At 33.5% G+C, this 13,900-nt stretch overlaps 1 protein-coding gene across 3 annotated transcripts in view; it reads left to right on the top strand.

The window, feature by feature from the left end:
- LOC119836806 overlaps nucleotides 1-13,900 on the top strand; it is a 90,893-nt gene that overhangs the window by 51,930 nt on the left and 25,063 nt on the right. For 2 of the 3 annotated variants that reach the window (XM_038362275.1, XM_038362276.1), the window contains exon 3: nucleotides 3,746-3,773. The exons of the other annotated variant lie outside the window; for it this stretch is intronic. The gene's annotated coding sequence lies outside the window, so the exon portion shown is untranslated. The remainder of the gene's footprint in view (nucleotides 1-3,745; nucleotides 3,774-13,900) is intronic. 3 annotated transcript variants of the gene reach the window in all.

The following is a 13,900-nucleotide window of genomic DNA, read 5'->3' as shown; positions in this document are numbered from 1 at the left end:
TTGCAATGAAATTTGGTACGTAGATAGCTGAACAACTGGAATAACATATAGGCAACTTTTTATCCCGATATTCCTACGGGATACGGACTTACGCGGCTGAAATTTCTTATTGCAAAGAGCAAATGAGACAATTTAGGTGATTCTATTATGTTTAGTTTAACTAAATTATTATTTATAATTTTATTATACTCGACTTAAGCTCCAGGTAACGAGTAAAGTCGCGTGACAGCACAATGCTTCCTAAACAAATAGGCTAAGTGTGAGATGTAAAGGTATACTCAAATCATTTGAGTAACACTCAACCACACAAAGGCTTCTACACCACCACTTAGCGTGTTTACGCGTCGGAAATTCAAATAGTATGCACTTTTTAGTTTATTTGAGATTTTTGTTTACCTCATATTGTGTTTATGGTTTAAGGTGGTATATTATAAAATTATCTTATAAAAGAATTATATACCAAATATAAATAATTAGCGAAAATCCGCGACGTCACTCGCGTGTTACCTGGGTTATAGCCTATGTGCTAATCCGGACTATAATCTATCTCTGTACCAAATTTCATAAGATACGATAAGGTGTTTTCGCCGGAATGATTGATGAAGAAAATTCGCCGGAACAAACATTCATCTATTGTAATTACAAACTTTCGCCTTAATATATATTTATATATATATATATAACTAATTCTTAATTGTTAGTGTGCGTGGAAGAAGTTTCTGGAAGCTATACAGCAATGTCAATAACCTCACGAATGACTAGACATAAAATATGTAGACTCACGTAAATTATAAAATTAATGAGAAAACAATGTGTCGATTATCATGGCCGACCGGTCAGCGGACGTCCGTTGGTAGGGTTGTCACTTGATCGTTTTAAAAATAATATTTATATTAATTGAGTAACTGTTAAAAGGAAGATTTTATCTGTAGGATGTAAATGTTAGTATATGTGGCAGATAAGATACTTAATATCCTAGTATCAGGCGAATGGAGTTTAAATCTATATTAAAATTTATTTCCTCCAATTGACTCCAATTGAATTTTGTTTTGACGTGACAACGTCTTAAATTAGGTAGCGGCTCGGAGTCACTCATGAAAAAGTGTAACGCCCGGTAACGTTACGATGAGTCACCGAACTATGATCGGTCCGCCGCGCGCGCAGCACTAGAGAATTAGGCGCATTGAATCGGCGCGTGCTTGTGTGTCTGTCTCTGTCTTTTTAGTTAACAAAATATATTTTCTATAGTTTAAATTTGTGCAATTCTTTTTTCCTATTGTGCAATTTAATAATATTCATATCAATAAATGTTCTACCGAGAAAAAGACGTTGTCACGTAAAATCTTCGCCCGTAAAACCGACTTTACAAGCAACCATTTTTTTCGTTTTCGTTTGTATCATATAAACAAATAGATAGATAGAGAAGCACTTATGTCAAATATTTGTATATATTTTCTGTATTCTGTTATTTATACATCCGCTATGTGCAGGCTCTTATATTTTGTACATAACTTAAGAATGGCATCCCTAGATTAATGTGACATTGTTCTTACGCCTTATATAATACAGCTTTATTTAACTTGGCTTCACTTAAGTATAATTGTATTAGTTGATTTACTTTTTCTAAGACTTAGGTTACTTTACATATAGTTAGATATAATTTGAAGACTTTACAAAAACTAGCTTTTGTCCGTGGGTTCGCCCGCGTAGACAGGAAATTAACATTGACATATTTCACAGTGGTAAAAAGTAGCCTTTGTCGCCAATAGATAAATATTTTGTCCTTTACCCAATGGTTGCCTGGTAGAGATGGCTTTTAGCCATAAGGCTGAAATTTGCATACTAGCTTTAAGTTGCTTTTGTTAAGTTTATCTCTGTTTTATATTTTGTAAGTGTGCAATAAAGAATAAATTTATTAATAAATAAATATCCACAGACACAAATATCAAATAAAATCGCTTCGTTGCAAAATAAAGGAAAGACGAACACAGTCGCATTCATAATATAAGATAGAATAGTACTATTTTCTATATACGTTCCACTAAAATAAAAAGAGAGTTCTTCTTATAGATAAATTGTTGTTTTGAAAATAAAGGGCTTTTATAATTCATTTGTTTATTATGGTCCACTAAAAAAAAACATTATCATTGTTATGGGAGTTTACATGTCTGTTCATCTTCATTAATTATACAATCTTTGTTTGTCTGTTTAACTGCTGAATAATATGCTGATAAATTGAAAACTTGTGTCAGCAACTCGTGTAAAACGAAGCCGCGGGCAATACCTTGTATACTATGTCTTCGTGCAATTTGCAGTTCAATGACCTTATCATATGTTTCTTTTTGAGCCACTTTATGAAATGACGTTTCGCATCGATTACCACCCCATGGTTAACGCAAGTAAAGCAATATCAACCATATGTCAACGCAATACGGTACACATTTCATAAGCAATATGAACTTGATATATTAATCCATAGGTAGCGCATTTTATTTACTACTCTTACTCGCCAATTACATTATATGAATAATTTTACACGATTTACGCTTCAAGCGTTTTTTAAACAAAGTTATATATGTATTTCTTTGCTATTCTATATATATTTGTATGAGATAAAGACATTTGTACATATATAATGTGACGATTTTAAACCGTATTATATAAATGTTCTCAAACGTGTAAAACCATTATAAATGAACGCTAACCTCATACATGTTACGGAAGACAAAGTGCCGAAATGTATACGAAATTCTTTACACGAATATAACCCTTACTGTTAACTGGATAACTGTCATAATAGAAAAGCACGATCCACGTCACGATCGAATTAATGCGTTACGGAAAAAACACCTATGTTATTATTGTATTTAAAACGGAAATGGTGTGAAATGATAAAAAGTATGGCGGAACTAATTGTACGAATGATATTTTGTAGTGAAATTGTATCCTACTTTTATTTTGTAACGGGAAAGTTTGTTTGTCCATTGCTTACATACATACATGATACAAATACACTAGCTGTGCCCCGCGGTTGCACCAGCAAATACGTTAATTCTTTATTTCTGCCCTTAAGAAATTGATCACTACATAGTTAAAAAAAACGTGTGTCTGTATGCTTAGATCTTCAAAATTACGCAACTAAATTTGATTGAGTTTTTTAATAGATACAGAAAGGTTCAGATCAAGGGGTTTTAATCCGAATTTAACGCGTGCGTAGTCGCGGCCAAAAGTTGACCCGACAGACGTCTCTTCTGAATAAATAAAATACTGATTTCTACAATAAAAAGCTGACGTCCCTGAAAAGTCATTTAAAGTTATTATGACATAAAGTAACTTACATAAGATACTAGTATACCTATTACTGATTCAAAACTGACTCAAAAATAGGCCAATGAGCCAATTTCCTATAAAACACAAAAACAGTCACGCCAATCCGAAAACCCAGGAAATTATCAAGTTCCAAAACAGCCGATTTGAGCATCTCCCACGTTTATTGAAACGTTGGTTGAAAATAACAGGCTAACTCGACAGACGTTGCCTTAACAATATAAAATATCGAATTTTTCTAAAATTCCAAATTTTTCTTTTGAATGCATTAGAAAAAGGGTTGATAATGAAACCAATATTTATAATCAGTTAATAATGAATCCAAGGGAATCAAGCTGGTCGTATGTATTTCTTGATAAAGCCTGTGACTACCAAATTGCTAAAAAAAATTATAATTGTATTTTATTTTTTGTTACAGATATCCGTATAAACACAGCAAATTGAAGGTATTTATGAGAATATAAAGTGTTTTTTCTTTTTAATGGTTAGTTTAAAAGGATGGAAATGCTTTATAAATGAGAAATTTAGAAAGAATAGAAATTATGTTATATATATAATAAGAATTCAATCTATTTCTGGAATAATATAAAACTGTGGAGTTTGTTTATTCGAACGCGCTAACCTCAGGAACTACTACTACTGGATCGCTTTCACCAGTGGACATGTAAGTGAATCCCGATTGATTATACTGGTCCTATATGTACCACGGGCGAAGCCGTGTCATTGAGCGAAGGAGTTGCTTTCCAATGAAAGATTTTTAAAAATCGATTCAGTATTTTTTGTGTGAAAACATAGCAAACATACATACAAAAACACAAATGTTTCCTGTCTATCGCATTTATTAGCTTCACCTGTGTGTTTGTATGTACCCAACTCCTGTAAAATTTCTTTTAATAAAATAAATAAATATTCTGTTAGTGAGGCAATTTAGTTGACTCTATATAATTAAAATGTATTTTTTAGTTTTATTTGAATAAACTATATCACTACGTAGTTTTAAACTTAGTCGCTTTCTCTGACCCTATGTCCCTACCTTAATACATAAAAATCCAGTGTCATGATGTATATTTCCAGTGAACTCTTCACCAACTCAACCGATTTTGATGAAATTTGGCATTTTATGTGTAATGTGTTTATGGTCCAACTTAAGATAAAGGATAGTTTTTATTTCGATTAATTATCCCAATATCCCAATAATTTATAATCTTAATATTTTTAATTATTACTAAGCCTCAACAACCCGTAGCCGGGTAGTGTCCCAATAAATCTTTAAAACTACGCAACGGCTTTTGTTGTATTAATTAATATCTTTTAAACTACTCCGAATTTAACGCGTGCGAAGCAGCGGGCAAAAGCTAGTGCTTGATAATATTAGATTACAAAAACATATTGGAATTCAGTTATTAAACGAACCCATAACATCCAACTACGCACAACCGGTAGCATATATTAAGAATCCAGGCGTGTTGTAACAGTGAGACCTAAATGGGCTTGCAGTCTAGACAAACTTGAAAGTCTAGAATCGGACATACGTGTGTTGCCTGACACTTGACCAAGTGTAAAAATCTCACTAATACTATGAACGCGAGTTTGTAAGAATATTTAGATGTTTGTAACTCTTTCACGCAAAAACACCTGATCATGATGAATTTTGGTACAGAAATAGATTATGGTATGAATAGGTAGGCTATTGCTTAACCGGGTATGGCGCGAGTAAATCCGCGGGTCCAGCTTATAGTAAAGAATGTTCAATTATAATAGACACTTTAGTATGGAATTACTGAAGAGAATTTAATCCTAATACTTAATATGATAAATGCGAAAGTTTGTAAGGACGTAAGTGTGTTTGTTACTCTTTCACGCAAAACCTACTGAACCGCTTGCAATGGAATTTGGTACGTAGACAGCTAGACAACTGGAATAATATATAGGCAGGTTTTTATCCCGATATTCCTATGGGATACGCATTTACGCGGGTGAAACCGCGGGACTCAGCGTAGGGGGCCGTCCCCCGGGTGCGGATGGGGGAGCGGTCGGTAGTACAGCCTAGCTAGCTAGTGGTCCGATGGACTCGTCGACCAAAGTAGGATGTAGCCCTAGCATGTCGGAGGTTGTGCTGAGGAGGGCTAACACCCCTCTCACGTAAAATAAATGCTATAAGACCGACAATTATATTTACAATAATAAAATAAGCTATAACGTACACTGTAAGTAAAACCAGCATTACAATGCATTGCAAATAAAACGACCCGCTAATAAAATGCAAATAAGGATAGTTTTACGACTTCCAAAGAGTAAAACACACCGCAACGACCACTTAGCCTTTTTTCAATATATAAATACGCATGTGCACAAAAAAAACTGACCAATTAATCGACCATAAAACCAGTTGCAGCGTGGACAATTTTTATGGTCTTACTTGTACGCTTAGAATATATTAAACCCTTGTTTTTTAAGACGCTTCTTTAATCATATCTTGCTAATTATAATCTAGGTAGACTAGATTAAAGATCGTGGAGATAAGAACTGTAATTTATTCCTTTTATAGTTTTTTACCGTTACATATTAATTGGTGAATAACGTAATAAAGAGTTGATAGATAATTTAAATCCTACTCCTACTTCCTACTATTATTATAAATGCGAAAGTTTGTAAGGACGTGTGTGTGTGTTTGTTGCTCTTTCACGCAAAAACTGTTGAACCGATTGCAATGAAATTTGGTACGTAAACAGCTGGACAACTGGAATAACATATAGGCAACTTTTTATCCCAATATTCCTACGGGATACGGACTTACGCGGGTGAAACCGCGGGGCGCAGCTAGTGATAAATAAACTTTTAAAAACTGAAAACACGCTTTAATTATAGAATCATATAACTTGTCTTACTTTCTGCTTTATACCTCTGTAAGAAAATTAATCCTAGCGATCCTAATCAAGATAATAAGATAAGCTCATGATCTATTGTATTGTCACCGATCCTTGATAAGTGTCAGAAGTTTGTATTAAATATGTCGTTTTAAATTGTTCAAAACAGTATAGTAGTCCATAACATACAAACGTACAGATCAAGCTAATACAAGCGTGTTAAAGAATAGAAACCAAACAAAAAATAGATTTTTCAATTTATCAGCACATCACCACTGCTCAAAACGGTGAAAACTTTGTGAGGAAACCGGTATGTCCGAGAATCAAAAGTTCGACAACATCTAACACTTGGCCAGCGTGAAGGATTGTGACCTAAACTCATAGAAGGCCCGTGTCCCAGCAGTGACTGATGGTAAAGGATACAAAAAGCTTTTCCGACTACAGCCAATTTTACAAACCATGTCGCAAACACCATCAATGCATATATAGGACATGTAACAACAATTTAAACTCTCTGTATTCAATGACACTGCATCTCGTTTGACCTTTGTATCTAATGTCACTGCATTTGCATAAATATGTGTGAAGATGCCACAAAGTGACGGTTATTCAAGTGTGTTTTAGTAAAGCCATTTAACTGTTATATGCAGCTGATATATCCTTCAAATTGGTATGAAATTATGATGTAATACAGAATAACATTCACTTAGTCGAATGGTTACTAGACCTTTAAAAAAAGGTGTGTGTGCGATTCACACACGATAGAAATGAAACTTCACTTCGACAAAAGAATGAGATGAATATATATAAAATATAAAATAGTATGTATATTTCCGTCTCATTCTTTGCCGGCATCATTCTACACATTTTTGTATTTGTGTCTCTTACCTGTCGTTTTTTTCCGTTGCATCAGGTTTGAAATCACAACGACAACGACAGCAACAACAGTACGATCATCATATAGCTGATTCAATTTAAAATCTAAAAACATTAACATCTTGAATCTTGGTAAACATTGTAAAATCATACTTCTATCCTACTAATATTATAAATGCGATAGTTTGTAAGGATGGTTGTATGTATGTATGTATAACTCTTTTACGCAAAAACTACTGAATTTGCAATGAAATTTGCTACGTAGATTACTGGACAACTGGAATAGCACATAGGCAATTCGTCGAAAACTCCGCAATTTTATGATTTTTATGAGTTTGTTTAATAGAGTAATTGAAGAGGAAGGTTTATATGTATAATAACACAGAATAGGGAGGGGAAGGGGGTTTTACTCCGAATTAAATGCGTGTAAAGCCGCGGGCAAAAGCTCGTGTAATGATTTTATAGAAAGATATTTACTTATCAATTTAACTTTATTTGATACGCGATTTCTCTCAACTTTAAATGAACCACAATGCGCTAGAGCCACTAATGTCTGGTAGATTCAGGTCAAGACACCAAGGTTATCTAGGCTGTGACGATAGGAATCCGCGTAGGTGCTAGACGTGTCGCCTGCAGTGATGTGTGTATGTCGATAGATTTGTTTTGGCGAGATATTTTTTGTATTGAGAAAATTTGTACTTTTTTGATAAGATTTAAATATAAAACATCATCTTTCTACTATTAAACTAGCATCTTTTATCGATGAGTAGGTACATTTTCTTAATATTGCACTATTATATATTGCATTTCTATATAAAGAATATGAGTGAAAATATAAATTTTTATCTGTACATTTAATTTTCATAAAAAAATGGCAAGATTAATTTGTCGATATTTATATTTATTTTAAATGTACATCTTGAAACGACACTTAACAAATTTAATTAAATTTATTTGTTTTAATAATGAATTGCATAAAATTATATAAAATAATATTGCATAAATTCAATAGTATCTCTATTTACCCCCATAAAAAATGTTATCTAATTCATTAAGAATGTCAAATTCTCTATGCAAATCGTTAAGAAAATGCAAACACACACGGAAGACAAAATCAAATGACATACAAACAACATAGCATACAATTGTTATCCATTCACAAGCAGTAAATGCCTACAATAATGGCCGAAGCAACACCCCTGCCATCTAAGAATAACTGCTGGAATATATTAAAGTTATCAACAAAATAAAATTGTTAGCGGCATTTAACTTAATCTATAACACGTATTTGCTCTTAATGCACCATCTGAATGCTTTATTATGTTCCACTTAACGAGTCTCCTCTTGCTTTGTTAAGCAGTTATTGGTTATAATATAACCAATTTCCATAGTATTAGAAATGTATAGCTTCCTAGTGACTTCGCCTGCGTAGTAATAGAAAAAGATATAAAGTCAGCTTTACCAAATTAAGCCTGCGTTCGAGAAATTTCCAGGATAAAAAGCAAACTGTCTCTGGTTTCAAACTAAAACGGTCAGAGAGTCAGGCAGAGTTACTGTCATATTTGTAATTTTAATTCGGGATAAAGTATGGATCTAACGTCATTCTGTTATTTTAAATTTAAAAAAATGCGATCAAAAAGATGCATTAAAGACTTCCCTAAGAGCGCTGCTCTGCAAAGTCTGCTTTGCTAATCGAATACAAAAATTATCATTCATACAAAAATTTTCTATGTAATGTGACGATTTAAAGCGCTCGTAATTCACAATTTTGTATTTAAATATCTTTACTTCTACTTCGTTTGAGTGTAATTCACACTGTTATTCCTAAAGGTTTATTTTATATTGTTTGTATGTTAGATTAAACAGTCAATACTATTTCACCGACACAAAGAGTTTTAAACTATTCGAATGTTAGGCAAGTTCTAAGAAATGCTCAACCACGGGCTTTTAGCAATAAACTTCATTTAATGACGCAATAGAAAGCTCTTCGAAATCGGGATAATATAAATCATTGGATCGATAAATGTCTCAATAAACTATCGATTGTTTATTGGTCTATAACTATAGCGGAGTTTATGATGTCCACAAAATGCATTTACTGATGTTTAGTTCATGTATGTTTGAAAAAAGTAATAATAGGAAATATAAAGGATATAAAACAATTAAAAAAAAAACGCAAAAGAAGCAATGTAAAGCGATAGATATACATAAATTGTATTTATTCATGCATGCTATTTAAACCCACAAATTTCACGATATGTCAATTTAAGTAAGTATTAACGATTTATAGAATACATTTGAAAATTAAAATACAATAAATAAAAAACTATCGACAAATAATGCACATCACTAATGCTATGAGGTAATACAAGGATACGTTTGTTTATATTGTTTTTTATTCATTTTTTACATATTTTATTTGTTTTTATGGTAAGGCTATGTACCTGTGACTCACTTTTTACCTAATTATATATTAACGCTACTTATTGCCTATAGCAACATAAAATAGGCGGGAAATTATATCTTTTTATTAAATCAAGGCACAGATAATGAAATACTATAACGAGTTATTGTATTAAATAATTGTTTAATGTGTTATACATATTATTCTGTGGTTTTATTAAGTAAAGAATTTGACTTTTCTGTAGATATAATTGATATTAATTTATTATTTACTAGTTATTCGCCTGCGGCTTTACCCGCGTTCATAATAAGACGACCAAGACAATCTCGGGGTTTTTCTTATAACTAGGGAACTGCTTTCAGGTTTCTGGGTTAAATACTATCCTAAGTTCTTTCTCGAGTTTCAAACTATCTCTATACCAAATTTCATGCAAATCGGTTTATTGATTTACGCGTAAAGAAGAGACAGTGAATTACTTTCGCATTTATAATATTACTAGCTGCACCCGGCAAACGCTGTTCTGCCTTACTCTTATTGTTTAGTGGTATGAAAAATAGATGTTAGCCGATTCTCAGACCTACCCAATATGCTTACCAAATTTCAGAGGAATCGGTCAAGCCGTTTCGGAGGAGTATAGAGACTAACATTGTGACACGAGAATTTTATATATATAGAGATATTAGTAGGAATAACGCTCCGCGAACAAACAGGAATGACAGTTTTATACGTATAAAGAATTTCACACCCTATTTCTACGAATATAACAAACAACCAAATAACTTATCTCAACTTATGATATGTAATTAATCATCTTAACCACATAAACTTAACTTATTCGTTCCAGTGATACAGATTTCTATGTTACAGTTCAATAAGCACAGATGGCTTTCACTTATGGATCCAATGTGCTTAACTACCACTTAATACGGAATCCCTTATAAGCTCGAACCATATTTCTTTCTCGGGCCATACTTAAATGCTAATATGAATTCTTGGGTTTATAGAAGTTTTTAATGTTGTTTTGTCCGACTACGCCAAAAGACTGTTTATGTTTTTAGTTAGTCTATTTTTTAAGGTTTCATGGATTTTAGTTGAGGTGACACTAGACTCTCTTAATTGTGACAGTTATAAAAATAATTTGAATCGCTAAATTTTATACAATTATAAACATAATTTTCCCACCATCCCATAATTTAAATTGAATTTGCATACCTATCTTTTTTTCCCGTAGTTTTTCTAATAAATACAGTGAGGAAAGCAATTTACATAATAATATGTCTGTCAGTATGTCTGTCGAGCCCCAGGCGGACCAGTTGCGACATGGGAGATAATTATATGTTCTAGTCGGCCATATTGGATTTGTGACGTCATAGATTGGAGTTCTTGTAGGAGCTGGGAATTAGTTTTATTCAAAACGCTACTATAGGTTGGTTAAATGCACTTTATCTTTTATGTCATAACGGGAAGCTGAGCTGGTGGTTCGTCTGATGGTAAGCGATCACCACCGCCCGTTGCTGCGTTGCTTTTTAAGGGATACAAAAAGGATTGACGAAGGGATTAAAACAACACGCAGCAACAACGGCTGAGAAGGGAAAACGATATAAGCCTCCAGCTACCCCAATCATCGAACAAAACTACTGCATACGCATGCTACTATGCTACTGCATTCGCTTGCTACTATTTCACGACAATCATCTGTGAAGGTGTGGTAACATCCCCGGTGGGAGTTGAAACACTTATTTATTATCCCGTGAAAATTATAAATACGGTATTTATAATGAGATTTTTTAACACGCTTATATTAGCTTCACGTGTGTTTGTGTAACCACCATTAGAGTCGATTTAGACCCACTTTAAACGGACAGATTTAACTCGAACTTTGTACAATTTTCAAGTATCCTTTAGGATACAATAATTTCATGAGTTTATCTTATTATCCTGTTTAGGATCGACAGGATTACATGGTTTCCTTAGATATACTCTGAGTTCGATGTACAATTTAGTCGAGTCTATTATAGAAGCATGTTTTTTAGTTCTTTTTGAAAATATTTATTATTTCCATCTAACGGTGAAACACCAATTACTATTCACTAGTGAATGTCTGAGTAATCATATACTACAATGGCGTAGGAAATTGTATGTATGCTCGCGTGTATGCACGTAACCGTTGTAGCTAGCGGGTAAAAGATGACCTGACCTTAGCGATGCCAGGAATCTCTGCAGCCTTTGGGTTTTAATTGATTTTGTCTTTGTATGTTCAGTGGGAATCATCAAATCGTGTTTTGCAGTTTGGGTTGCGCAAAAACTGTTGACCCTGTTGGCTCAAATATTGTAAAGTTTATTTGTCTATGATTAATATAATATTTTGTAGGCTTTTTGTCGAAGGTTATTATGTCATTAAGTATATTTTATTAACCGACTTAAAAAAAGGAGCGGGTTCTCATTTGGACTCTCAAAATGACGTATTTATTTGACACATTTAATGACGTATTATTTTATGTTTATGTATCGATGTACAACTGCTAATGAGCAAAGAAAAAATAGACCCTATTTGTTGTGTTTGTTTGTATCGTCATAACTTTTAACTGGGTGAACCGATCCGACCGATATCTATGTACAAAATCGCATCCCAAACTGTTGAACGATTTTGACATAAATACATAAACAAGTACATAAATTTCGCCCATTAATAACATAAATGGTCATTATAAAATATGGTAAACTACCAATATTATACCATGTTCGAGAGATATGATCGTGGCCGAGAATCGAACCGTCTATTACCGGAGGTACCGTTTGAGAGAAATATCATAATTATACCATAGTGTATATTTTTTGTTCTATTTGTATGCAGGTTTAATTTTGGGTTAGCAAAAAACGTTTAGCGTTGAGTTTCTCGTTTTATTTTAATAAATTCACAATGATATACAATTAAATATACAATAGATGGCGTGGGGGTTGGGCACATAAAACCGAAAGAGTAGAAGAAATTTGATTACTGTGGCGGGATCACGGGTGGCCAGGAGGCTAGGCGTTTTTTTTTTTTTTATGTCACAGTCGGCAATGGAGCTGGTGGGACGCCTGATGGTAAGCGCTACCACCGCCCATGAACATTTGGAGAGGCGTAAAGTCGATTACAGACCTTACGCCTCTACAAATGGATTACCGACTTTAAATTGGGAAGGGATTAAGAAAGGATTGGCGAGAGGAATAAAGGAAAGGACTGGGAAGGGGAGGGAAAAGGATATGGGCCTCCGGCTCCCCCACTCACCGAATGAAACACAGCAGAATACTATTTCACGCCGGTCTTCTGTGGGGGTGTGGTACTTTCTCGGTGCGAGCTGGCCCAATTCGTGCCAAAGCGTGCTCGACTACCACATACAACGTTGCTAAGATTTAGCAAAAACACGCGGCTTCGTTCCCGGCTCGTGATCTTTTTTTTTTATTCTCTAAAATTTCTCAAATTTACAAATACTTTTTCACTTCAACCCTACTAATATCATATACTGTGTATGATATAGGCTATAATTAATTTTAAAATTGTCAATTCAATTTGTGTTGACGTTCAACGAATTCAAATAAAAATCTTTAAAAACTGCTCATTTCATTAGACAATATATACAATGTACATAAAATAAAATCCCACTACCATCCCACTATCCCACACAATCCCATTTGAACGCGACTTTTTACGACGTCATAAATTGAAGCATTGTCTATGTTCGAGCCGTTAATGTCGCCGCCTCTCGGGCTATGTCGGATAAACATACACTCTGTGTTTTATATTATATTGTTTTCTGACACTGCTGGAATTTTCTCGAATATTGTTGCATTTATATCTTGAAACTTGTAGGGGTGTTATTTTAGTCATTAAATAACTTTTATATGTCGGTCTTGCGGAACTAAGGGTTCCGTGAATTGAAGAGGAACTGCTATGAAAAATTGGTAACCCAACCAATTTATGATCGTACCAACCGATGGCTAACCTCGATTTTTTATTATTTATTCTTAAAGCGGTAATAGAAACACATGTCTAAAAATTTCAACTGTCTATCTATCGTGGTTCGTGAGACGGACGGATAGACAGACAGACACCAAAGTTCGATAACAGGGTCTGATTTTATTCTTTGAGTACGCTAACCTAAAAATGGCTGATGGTGTAAATGGTTGGATCGATTTTGATAACATACAATTGCACATAGCTTAAGCCATACACATTATATTTCTTACATCGTAATATTTTTGACGTTATGAATGCATTTAGTAAATGAGTTGTGTGCTTGTCCATACAGACTGAACAAAGTAAAATGTATTTTAAGTTTAATAACTTGAATACTTTCTTATTAAATTTAAAAATAAAAATAGTTTTAAAAAACTAAAAAACACGCTTTTCAAGCACATCAAACTAAAAACTATAAAATAATTT

This window comes from Zerene cesonia, chromosome 25, assembly GCF_012273895.1.
Source record: "Zerene cesonia ecotype Mississippi chromosome 25, Zerene_cesonia_1.1, whole genome shotgun sequence".
Lineage (NCBI taxonomy): Eukaryota > Metazoa > Arthropoda > Insecta > Lepidoptera > Pieridae > Zerene > Zerene cesonia.
Note: the sequence above shows the minus strand (reverse complement) of the source record. Positions and strands in the feature narration are given on the sequence as shown.